Source organism: Silene latifolia, chromosome 11, assembly GCF_048544455.1.
Source record: "Silene latifolia isolate original U9 population chromosome 11, ASM4854445v1, whole genome shotgun sequence".
Lineage (NCBI taxonomy): Eukaryota > Viridiplantae > Streptophyta > Magnoliopsida > Caryophyllales > Caryophyllaceae > Silene > Silene latifolia.
Window position 1 is genome coordinate 205,665,626 of NC_133536.1, and position 11,854 is coordinate 205,677,479.

Genomic DNA, 11,854 nt, shown 5'->3' on the forward strand with positions numbered 1-11,854 from the left:
TAAAAATTACTCTTAATTTAAATAGTCGATAAAAATTTTTGTGCATGTAGATCGTAGTGGTATTAAAACTTATAAAAGACTTATGTCTATTATGGTTCGACCTGGCTAATATCCGGACCACATTGAAGGGCGGAAACAAAAAAAAGACGATATATACTGCATTATGGCCTGGCCTGTATATTTATATGACCTACTTAATTAAAGCTACGTACATGTGAAGGATAAAATGGTGGAAACTAACATTAATCACGTCTTATTTTGGACATAAATACTAGAATAAGTAGTTGTCGTAGGATGTTGTTTGTGATGTAGAAATTATGAAAATGATGGTTCAGAATTTAGACTATGAATATAATTTCTATGTGCTATTAGCTGTTATGTTAGGTGAGTTAAGAAATGAACAAATTACAAGTTTTTGTCCTTTTGAATAACCTGTGCTAAAAGGAACGATAAAAATAAATAGGGTTAAAGTGTTTTCATAACGTGTGAAATATTTTAATCGCCTTGCAACTTCACAATAAAAAAGTTTCAGATGTTAATTAACTTAGTTGGTAAAATCATGAGAGATGATATTTATGACATGGATTCAATTCCCGTTAATACAACATAGTGGCATAGCAAATGACATCATTTGAAACCTAATTACTTAATTCAATTGTATTTTGACGGTCTCTTTAATTCTTTTTCTCTCATCGTGTCTTAATATCAAAGAAACGTGAGTATTTCTATAAGTAAAGAAACGTGAGGACTTTAGACCGAGCCGAGGTCTACGCCAGGGAGACCCCTTATCTCCGTATTTGTTCTTGCTTTGTGCGGAAGCCTTATCAAACATGCTTAGACGAGCAGTGGAAGCTGATGCTCTACACGGAATTCGTATAGCTACCACGGCCCCGTCAATTTCTCACCTTCTGTTCGCAGATGATAGTATCTTCTTTGCTCGTGCTACTCTGGAGGAGGCGGATGTCATTAATCAAATTTTGAGAAGGTATGAGGAGGCCTCGGGTCAACTTGTGAGCCTTGATAAAACCACCGTCTCCTTCAGCAAAGGGGTTTCTAGGGAACAACGGAGTAGTATAGCCGCGAGATTGGGGGTGGCGGAAGTGGAGGAACATGCTCGATATTTGGGTCTTCCCACGGTTATTGGACGGTCTAAAAAGGTTATAACTGACATTATTCGGGACAAACTTTGCAAAAGACTTCAAGGATGGCGCGGGAAAATTTTGTCTAGGGCTGGTAAGGAGGTTCTCATAAAGGCTGTTGCCAATTCACTCCCTACCTATGTGATGAGTGTGTTTAAAATTCCCGTACACTTTTGTAATGAGTTGCGTTCTTTGGTGTCAAAATTCTGGTGGGGGCATGACGAGGAAAAGCGGGGAATTCATTGGGTAGCCTGGCGAAAATTAACAAGGCCGAAGGGTGTTGGAGGGATGGGCTTTCGGGATTTCCGACTCTTTAATCTTGCGTTACTGGCTAAACAAGCTTGGCGTCTGGTGACGAACTCTACATCGCTATGGGCTCGACTTATGAAGGCTAAATATTTCCCAGATGGGGAATTTATGTCTGCTGATTTGGGGCACAACCCGAGCTATACGTGGCGGAGTATTTTTGAAGCTAGAGAGGTCATGGAAAGGGGTTTGAGGAGGCGGATAGGGGATGGGGAAAGTACCAAGGTATGGCACCATGCATGGTTACCAGGTACGCATACTGGAAGGGTATTGTCACCGCGCCTTCAGGGACATGAGGAACTTCGTGTTGCGGAGTTATTTGATGCCAATGGGGTGGACTGGGATGCTAGTAAATTGGATCAGTTCTTTCTACCGTTTGAGCGAGAGAGAGTGATGAGTATTCGAATTAGCCCGCATAAACCGAATGATGTCTGGTACTGGGGAGGTGAAAGAGACGGGTTGTATTCAGTTAGAAGTGCATACAAGATGCTAGCTGGGGAGATTGGGGATGTGGCGGGAGGATCTGATGGGGTTGCGGAACGTTGGCTGTGGAATCGTCTTTGGCATGTTGCGGTATGGCCTCGCGTGAAGCTCTTCTTCTGGCAACTGTGTAGTGAAGCTCTGGCCACAAGGGCGAACATCGCGGCCCGAATTGGAGGTGAGTACTCTCTTTGTCCTTTTTGTAATCTTAATTTTGAGTCAAGTATTCATTTGTTCCGAGAGTGTAGGGTCGCGCAATGGGTCTGGGACGGTTTGAACTTGGAGTGGGTGACGGAGAGACGAGAACATGATATAAGGTCATGGGTGGAGGGATGTTGGCAGGAGATGTGTGAGGGGGAACGGGCTAAGTTTATGGTGGGGTGTTGGGCCGTCTGGGAGCATAGAAATAAGGTGGTTTTTGATAACATATTGGTGGAACCGGAGGGAATCGTGGTGCGTGCCAGGGATGTTTTACACGAGGGAGTGGGGGAGATGGCGAGTTTGAACAGGGAATGGGGAGCTGGGCAGAGGAGACAAACAGGGGTCGAAGGGGAGGAGCACAATGAAGGGTGGCGGCCTGCTGGGGAGGGGTTTGTGAAAATAAATGTTGATGCCGGAGTGAAGGAAGGGGAAGGGGTTGGAACGGGTGTGGTGTGTCGAGGAGGAAGTGGAGAAGTGCTATGGGGTTTGGCTGTGAGAAGAACAACGGCATGGGAGGCCCATTTTGCGGAGGCGATGGCTATAATGGATGGACTGGAAGAAGCGGCGCGAAGAGGTATTCGGAAGGTGGAGGTCGAAAGCGATTGCTTGCTCGTCATTGAAGCTCTCAAACATCGCAAGGACGGGAGGAGCATGTTCCATTTGTTAATTGATGACATTCTTGCTTTTAGTAGTAATTTTATTTCAGTCATTTGGTTACATGTAGGTCGTATTAACAACTGCGTAGCTCATGAGTTAGCTCATTTTATTCCACGTAATCCTGGTAGAGTCGTTTGGGAGGATGTCTTACCCCCTACGGCGAATGCTGCTGTAAACTTTGATCGTTTATTAATTGAGTAATGCCTTTGGGCTTTCCCTTCAAAAAAAAAAAATAATGTAGTTTATTATAACGTATTAACCATCTAACACAAGACTAAGACTCTAGGTTGCTGAAAATTAGAAACTGATAAGGTAGCTGATTATATAAAAAAAGTGTTTGACAAACCAATGGAAAAGCTAACTGATTTTGATTAAATGACATAAAAGGATATGATAATTATTTAATAGTATAAATTTAAGGGTAAAAACGGAAAATCAAATCAAATCAGGTACCTAAAATCTCAAATACTACCCTAGGTAGTATTTCATTTCAGATAGCTTATTTGGTTAAATAAGCTACTTACCAAATGCTTACCAAAAAATAAGGTACCTAATCAAGTGGTGTTAATCCAGTGGTAGCCGGGTTAAACCTTGAAACTTGCAGAAATACAGGAGTTGAGAGGTTCTGGGTTCGACTACCAGCTGGGGCGATGATCACTTGGCCACTGCAGCCTCCAAAGAGGTGGCTTACATGGTTCATGTGGTGGTGCGGGAATGCATCAAAAAAAAATAAGGTACCTGTAATTTTGGTCAAATAAGTTACTTTGACCAAATCAGGTACCTGAAATGCTTTGTTAAACGAAGCCTAACGAGAAGAAGAGAAATTACTTAGAGAAAGTTTATGGTCCTCTTCAAGAGTACGAGACAGCTCCTTTGTCAGATAGTACTCATTAATTAGAGAATATGTAAGCACATCGATATATATATATTTAGCATATTACGTTTCTAATCAATTTCTTAATTTTAAGTTCTAATTCAATTGATCAACCAAGCATTAACTAAAAGGTAAATTGATCAGAAATGTAAATAAAAGCAACTACATAGTAACTCTCTAATTAATTGGACAAGTGAGATCATTAATCAATTCTTAAAAACCATACTAAGGACTTAAGGAGGGAGAAATTTACCGCTGTCATGGTTCTCCCCGGCTCAAATCCAGACTAAGTCTAGTGTAGTTGTCTTTGTTTTAATTTGTACATCCAAGTACGAGATTGTCTTACATGTTGGATTTTAGACGAATTAAATTGACTAATAATACTGTGATTTAAAGAAAATACATCGATACATAAATCGATCTCCTATGTGCAATAGCTTCACGCATACTAGCTATAAGACTAGTGTGCTTATTTAGGTGAAGATTAAATAGCATCCTAATTAGCAACAAAACAAGTTTGAGATAAGACATGAGGTAGTTCGGCTAGTTCCATTGGAAAAATGTGTTTTCACTTTTCAGCACCCGAAGTGCTAATTGCTTAAAACGAGTATATCCGTATTAAACTTAAAACAGGTGAAATAAGATAAACAAAACAAAAGCAGAATGACGAGACTAGCAAAAAAAAAAACCTTATCTCAACTATTCAATTAGAGTTTTATTTGATTTTTTTAATCTTAAAACATTTTTACCCGTCTTAAGATATATGGTTCATAAATCATAAGACGATTATTAGGCCATTTATACATGAAAACAAAGAAAAATTTACAAGAGTATCAACTACTACTAATAATAAAAGCACACATTCTTAAAGTCTTAACTTATAAACACAATATCAATTCCAACTAAAAAAATACACAAATAAAGTAGAAATAATAGAGAAAATTGAACAACCTTAAATGACTGACAAACTTATTAATCATCTGACCTTAAAAGAGTACCTTCTTCTGAAATTACATCAGATCTTATCAAATCAGTTGCAATAAAAAAAAAAATTGCTTGAACACATTTCCTTTCCTAAGATAATGAGCCATTTGTCCATTGTAATGTACCTAACACTACTCTCTACGTCTCGATCATTTGTTTTCCTGTTATTAAAATAACTTTCACAAAAATAAATAAGTAAATAAATGAATAAGACGGAGAAAGTTTTAGACTATTTGAGATACACACATGTTATCTTTGTGATTAAATGGTTATTGAACCCGTAATGAGAAAAGAGGGTTGAATGTACGCAACATTAACCTACCTCAAATAGTTATCTTCGTGTTAAAAGCGATAGGTACGAAACAATCAAATGTTAAAACAACGAGATAGTAGCGAAAAATTAAGAAATTGTAGAGCCAATAAATAATTAGAAGTACCATATATACTATTCTAACTAAGGAGATCTAGCAATAATCTATCATCATGAATCAGATCTTAGTATTTTCAATCCTGCATAAAGGACAGACAAACTAATGCCCACAACATCTACTCCTGCAATAATCTAGTACAATCCTCAGCTTTAACAAAATAATCCAACTTTTAGGTCAGAAATCTCAGATCTAACTCAAATACTAGTATTATTATTACTTTTTCCACCAAAAAAAATGAAAAATATAATAATAATTTAATTTAACAAAAAGTCACATCAATTAAGAAGAAAATAAATAATTAAAATATTATACAAGAACAAAGAAAAACAAATAATTTACAATAATTAATACCCTAATGTAAACAAAGTTTTTTTTTTATTAATTAAACAAATAATGAACAATATTTTTTCAATTAATTAATACCCTAATGTAAATAAAGTTTTTTTTAATTAAAAAAATAATGAACAATATTAATACCCTAATGTAAATAAACAATTTTTAACAAAATTTGTACAGATAGATTATGTCAAATAAATGTAACAATAATGTTCTTCTAGCAATAATTAGATAACATGAAATTAGAGATTAAATTAAATAAACAAGATTAGAGAAATAGAGTTAGAGATTACTTATTTAAACAAAAAAGAGAAAGAGCTATTTATTGCTGCTGCAGCATCATCAAGATTCTCAAATCCTTTGCTTCACCTTGACCTCTTACCAAAATGGACCCAAAAAAACACCAAATTTTTTTGTTCTTTATAATTCAAGGACCACATAAATGACCAATGAACTATAAGAACAAAAAAAAATCCAATATTTTTTTTTTTTTGTAAATTTTTTAAAATAATAAGTAAGAAGAGGTCAACGGAGCTAGACATGTGAATCTTGATGATGCTGCATCTGCAAACAACAGCTGATGTATGTAGTTCCTCTCGAAACGACACCGTAATGGCGTAATTAATCCCTTCTTTACCATAACCCTAATGATATTATAGAAGGATAATTGAAGAAAAACCCTAATTTAAGTTTATTTTGTGAGTTTTATTCAAAGTGATGAAACCCTAAAGTTTAAGAGAAGGGGAAAGTGGGAGAAGGCGAGGAGTAATGAATTGAAGTAGGGTGGTATGGAAAGAAGAGGGGTATAAATAAGAGAAAGTAGGGTAAAGTATAGCTAAGTAAAAGGGAGAGTGAGATTAGGGAAATTGGTTGGTTGGTTGTGACTTGTGAGAAATTTGTCATGTTATTAGAGGGTGGACTCCTACAACAGTTACACATCGCGATCCAAGCTACTATACGAAGTATTATTTTTACTATATAATATTACATTTTTTTTTTTTTTATATTTGGACTATATTATTGAGACCTCTACTAGCTAAAAATACGAGTACGACCCCTGTTCAGTAAACATCATATTTGATAGAATTCGAAAATTCCGTCTTATATAGTAAAATGATCGATTAATTTACTGATTCCATGTGTTTGGTAACGATATATTCTGATAACATAATGACTCAAATTTATTGTTTACATGAAAACAAAACGCCCCTTCTTAATTAATAATTATGCATTTCAATGTGATAGTCAAACCTCCGTGTTCTGCTATTATAAGTTATAACGCTCTGTTGCCTATGGATTTCAGGTATCTGTTTTGACTAAATTAGCTTTTTTGACAAAAATTTCAGGTAGTTTATTTTTTTGCAAGTGTTTTGCAAGTAGTTTATTTGCCCAAATAAGCTATTTGAGATTTTATGTATCTGATTCTAGTTTATATTCCGCTTTTACACCTTCAATCTATTATATTAAATAATTATTATATCATTTTACGTCATTTCACCAAAATAAGTTACCTTTTCAGTTAGTTTTCCAAATATTTTATTAAAAACTTAGGCTCTGTTTGGCAAAACTAGCTGAAAAGCTACCTGAAACCTGAAAAGGTAGCTGAAAATTAAGAGTTGATAAGGTAGCTGATTTTTGTTAAAACTGTTTGGAAACTAGCTGAAAAGGTAGCTGATATTTGACAAAATGACGTAAAAGGACATGGTTGATTATTGTTATCATTATGTTTTTACTATTATTCTTGTGTTATTGTCGTTGACGTTGTTAGTAATAAAGTCGTAATGAAGTTGTCTCAATATATTTGCACAAGTATTTAACATGTTTCAAAGAGGATGAGAACAATAATTAATATATCACGATTAAGTTACAAAAAATTCAAACAATATATCATCGAAAATATATTTTATGGTTACAAAATTAGTTCTCTATTAAACTCATACACACACAAAAAAAAAAATTAAGTTTCACCCCAAATTATGGTCTTATATTAAACCAACGTGTCTACCTGCAAGTCATGATTTTATGCCTAACCAAACCAATAATAGTTAATAAACATCATCATCATAAATAATTTACGATGAATCGAAAACCCACATAATTAGCACTAGCAGAAAAGCATTATACCCAATATATCATAAATTATAATATAAAGACGCCTAATTTACAGAAATCGACCAAGTAATTAACATGTTTAACTCCTAATAATCAAGTCATCATCATCATCTACAAAACCCAACTATAATTTCCATTGGGTTTTCTATTCATAACTAGATAATTAATGGAGCCAATTTGATCAATTCAAGCTAAATTAATGAAAAAGAAACAAGCTAAGATACCTCTATTCGTAGAAGAAAGTTGAGACGTTTACCGTGACGGAGTAATCAGATGCTCGACTTTTGCGTTTTGAAGAACTTGTTGAACGACTGTGTGTTTATTTTTGAGAAAGTCGAATGAGGTTTTTTTTTAATTGAGGTCATTAAAAATTCGAGGGCAAAATAGGTAGACAAAAATGAATCAGATACCTGATTTCTCAAATGCTACCTCGTGTAGCATTTTATTTCAGGTACCTTTTTTAGTCAAATAAGGTAGTTGCCAAACACTCTAAAAAAAATAAGGTACCTGATTTTTTCTGCAAAAAAGCTACTTCAGGCAAATCAGGTACCTGAAGTGTACTGCCAAACGGAGCCTTAGTTACCTGAAAAGGTATCTGAAAAGTAGGGAGAATGACTAAGATAATAGAGTAAAAAAAAACGGAAAATTCACGTGGTACCCTCGAACTTTGTCATTTTGCACGTGGTATCCAACTTTTTAAGTTTGTGTACATGATACCCTCCATGTTTCATTTTCATGCACAACATGTCCTTTTTGTCGCTATAAAAAAACTCAATTGCGCATGATTCATAGACCGAAATTCAGAATTGGCCAATTTTTTTCCTAAAATGATTATCTCGTCATAATTTACGATTTGAGAAAAAAAAATTGTCGACTCACATTTTATAGGGTTTTTTGTTAACGGAAATCTCAAATCAACCATAGCTTCGATCTTAAATTTTTGAATGACCATTTTTCTTTTATCAATTTATATATCTCGAAGAGGTAATGAGTTTGAAAAAAAAATTAGTCAATTCCGATTCCTAGTCTATGATTTATGCTCAATTGAAAATCTTAAGAACGATAAAAAGGGTACGTTGTGCTTGAAAATCAAATCTTAAGGATATTTTGTGCAAAAACTTAAAAAGTTGGATACCACGTGCAAAATGACAAAGTTCGAGGGTACCACGTAAATTTTTCGGAAAAAAAAAGTTACAACTAAAATCTTTAATTTTTTTTTATTGGTCAGCAGGGGTGATGACCACCCCTGTTACCTAGCGTAGCTCCACCACTGCCAGTAGGTGATGTTGAACTTAGTCATGCGGATCTTAGCTTGTTTGTGGGCTTAATCCATCCTCTAAAGCTAGTTTGAGTAATTATCTACTTCTAGTCTAAGGAGTGGCTAGGATGTTATGTAAGTTCTTTAATACGGAGTATAAATTAACTTATACTAGTAATATTCTTTGAAATATCTTACATGTTACACAAAAACTTGAATTTTTTCAAATTAAGAAGCTAAGACGGTTACTAAGGATATGTGCTAGAATGGAAGCGTATGAGTGATGATAAAATCTGGATGATATTAAGAAAACAAGACATCACTAACTGTTTGATAACTAATTAAGAGCATTATAATAAGTAAATTCAAGACCAAAGTATATATAAGAGTTTGAGTCGATATCAGAGAAGATCATTTGTTCCATTTTGTGTTTTATTTCTTGTTTGACTATCTTCACCTTGTTACATATTATTAGCCTTGTTTGGTTGCCATATTAAAAACGGGGAATTAAAAAATCTCATGAATTGAAAAAATGAGAGTTGTTTGTTTTACCCAAAATCACATGAATTCTATTTTCCTAAGCATTTGCAACTCCTCCATAATAGAGGAGTTTAATTACCTAGCCCTCCCTAGGTAGTTGGCGAAACTCCCATATCAGTTTAACTTCCGGATGCCAACCAAATGTGTTTTAGGCAATTCACGTGAATTGTCCAATTCACGTGTTTTGTAAAAACATGGAAAATTAGCTCCGCATGGCAACCAAACGAAGCCTTAGTTTGATATAAATAATTACCATCATTTCATTAACAGTTTCTCTAACGTGTGGTCTTAGGGCATACATTAAGAAACCATATGAAGAAAGATTCTCAAGACTATTTCATGAGAAATTAAAAGATAAACTCATTCTTGCCATTTTTAATGAAATATCTTAATAGTCTTTCCTTATATAACTTCTTAACATATGCCCTTAGTGTTGGATCTTTGCCTTGAATCTGTAATCTGTTATTGGGGCAAGGTTCTGTCTTGGGTCTTTCTAGGTCATTTTGTATTAGGTTTTAGAAGAATTATATAAACTCTTTAAATTTCTTCCTGACAGCCATACTTATCATACCGTTTGAATCTATAATATGAAAAATTCCTCACACATTAATAAAACTCTCCTCCCTTCTGGCCTGTGGACGTAACACACTGTTAGTGAACCACTTAAATCTGTGCGTTGCTTTATTTGCTGTTCTTATTTATCTTTTCTTGCATCCGTTATAACATATCTTTTCTCACATCCGTTATAACACTTAGGCACACATTAAAAATACCGATTACCTAATTGATAGATGATTTTAACTCGAGTGGACATGGGCAAGACACAAGGAAGCAAAATAAAGAAGCAACTTCCACCACACAAAATTCCAACATATCGGATCGTACTATGTAATTTGGTCCAAAAACACCAAAGGGCAACTAGTAAGATAAGATAATATGGTGTAAATTTAAAATTATTTTTACCATGGTTTTCCCTAATTTAATATGACCACTACGTACAAAGATCATGTGTTTCGTTTCTCTTTTTTACATTTAGTCCATGCGTAAAAACAATTGCAGTCCGGATACAATCAACAAGAAAAATAATAGCCATCATTTGAATTAATCTGATTACTCATAAGTTGCGAAATCACCAAAACCATCACCAATAATATAAACATCACCATTAAAAAAGATGGCCAATAACTCGTACGATAAGAATCACTAATAAATATATATAAGTGGTCCCTTTATTTTAGTGTAAAGTGGTTATACAAAAGATCACAAATTCTTACTTAAGACCGGCAGTATCCGTCTTAAATTGTAGACGGATACCATTTTGTGAGACAAAATGCCCATTTGGAGGTTAGTGGGAGGCACATGGGGGTGTCCCCACCTTGTCCCCTCTATTTGTTTTGTGAGTGTAACTACCCGTTTCAATATTCGACCCGTCTTAAGCAAGACCAACTCACTAAAGATATTTTCATGAGCTTTATTTTCTCTTTTCTTTTTTTCTTTATATATATATAAGCAAGGAAGTAAATAATATAGGGAAAATAACCAAAAATGTAATAGTTATTTACCTACAAATAAAATATGGAGTACTTTTAGCTTTTATTTTACCGTTTCGTTTTTTTTTTTTTTTTTTTTTTTTTTTTTTTGAAGAGGAGCAATTAATAAATTAAGAAAAGATAACCAAGTCAAACATACGTTCAGGGGGTGGGTCAAGTGAAAGCTCGAAGCAAGTCGTCGAGTCATGCATAAAAAGATAAGTAACAAAGGTTGGTAAAAAATCTAAGGTGAAGACCCCGTTTGAATCGGAGGAATCGTTCCTTAAGAATTTGGCAAAAGCATCTACAACGACATTGGCTTCCCTTGGCTCAAAGGCAAGCTTCACATAAGGCAAGACTTTTAAGAGTTTCATACAATCCATAACAACATTAGTCGGGTTACCCAAAAAAGGAGAGCAATGGTCAACCTTGCGAATAAGGTTGACAGCCGATAATTAGCAATCCGAGCTTTTATTTTACGTTCAATAATGTAACACCCTTATTTATTAGGACGCCTTTACCAAGACCTTCATAGCAATTGGAAAATCACCATCTCGGTTTTCTGAGGTAGCAAGCACCAAATGAGTATTTAAACCTGCATTTATTATAAATAGGTTTAGCTTTTGTGAAATATAAATACAAGTCCAACAATTTTCCAAAACTACAATCCAAATCTGAATACTCAAAACTGTATCAACACTCTATCAATTACGACCAAGTCTAAGGATCATAAACTACGTGAAGACTCGCCCATGGCACCTCCAACTCAGCTAGCCATCTCAAAAATATCAAAGCCTGTCAGAATGCACTGCTCACTATTTGTCGGAAATATCAAATATATCACCGCCAATATAAAACCAGTTTAAGGGTCGGTCTCAATAATAATATAATTTCTCACAAGATGATATAAATGTAATGCAAATGAATGAGACACACATATCATTATTCCTCATCCAAACCTGACTCCAACTCCACCTAGCTCAACCCGGTGACGGCATCGCAACACT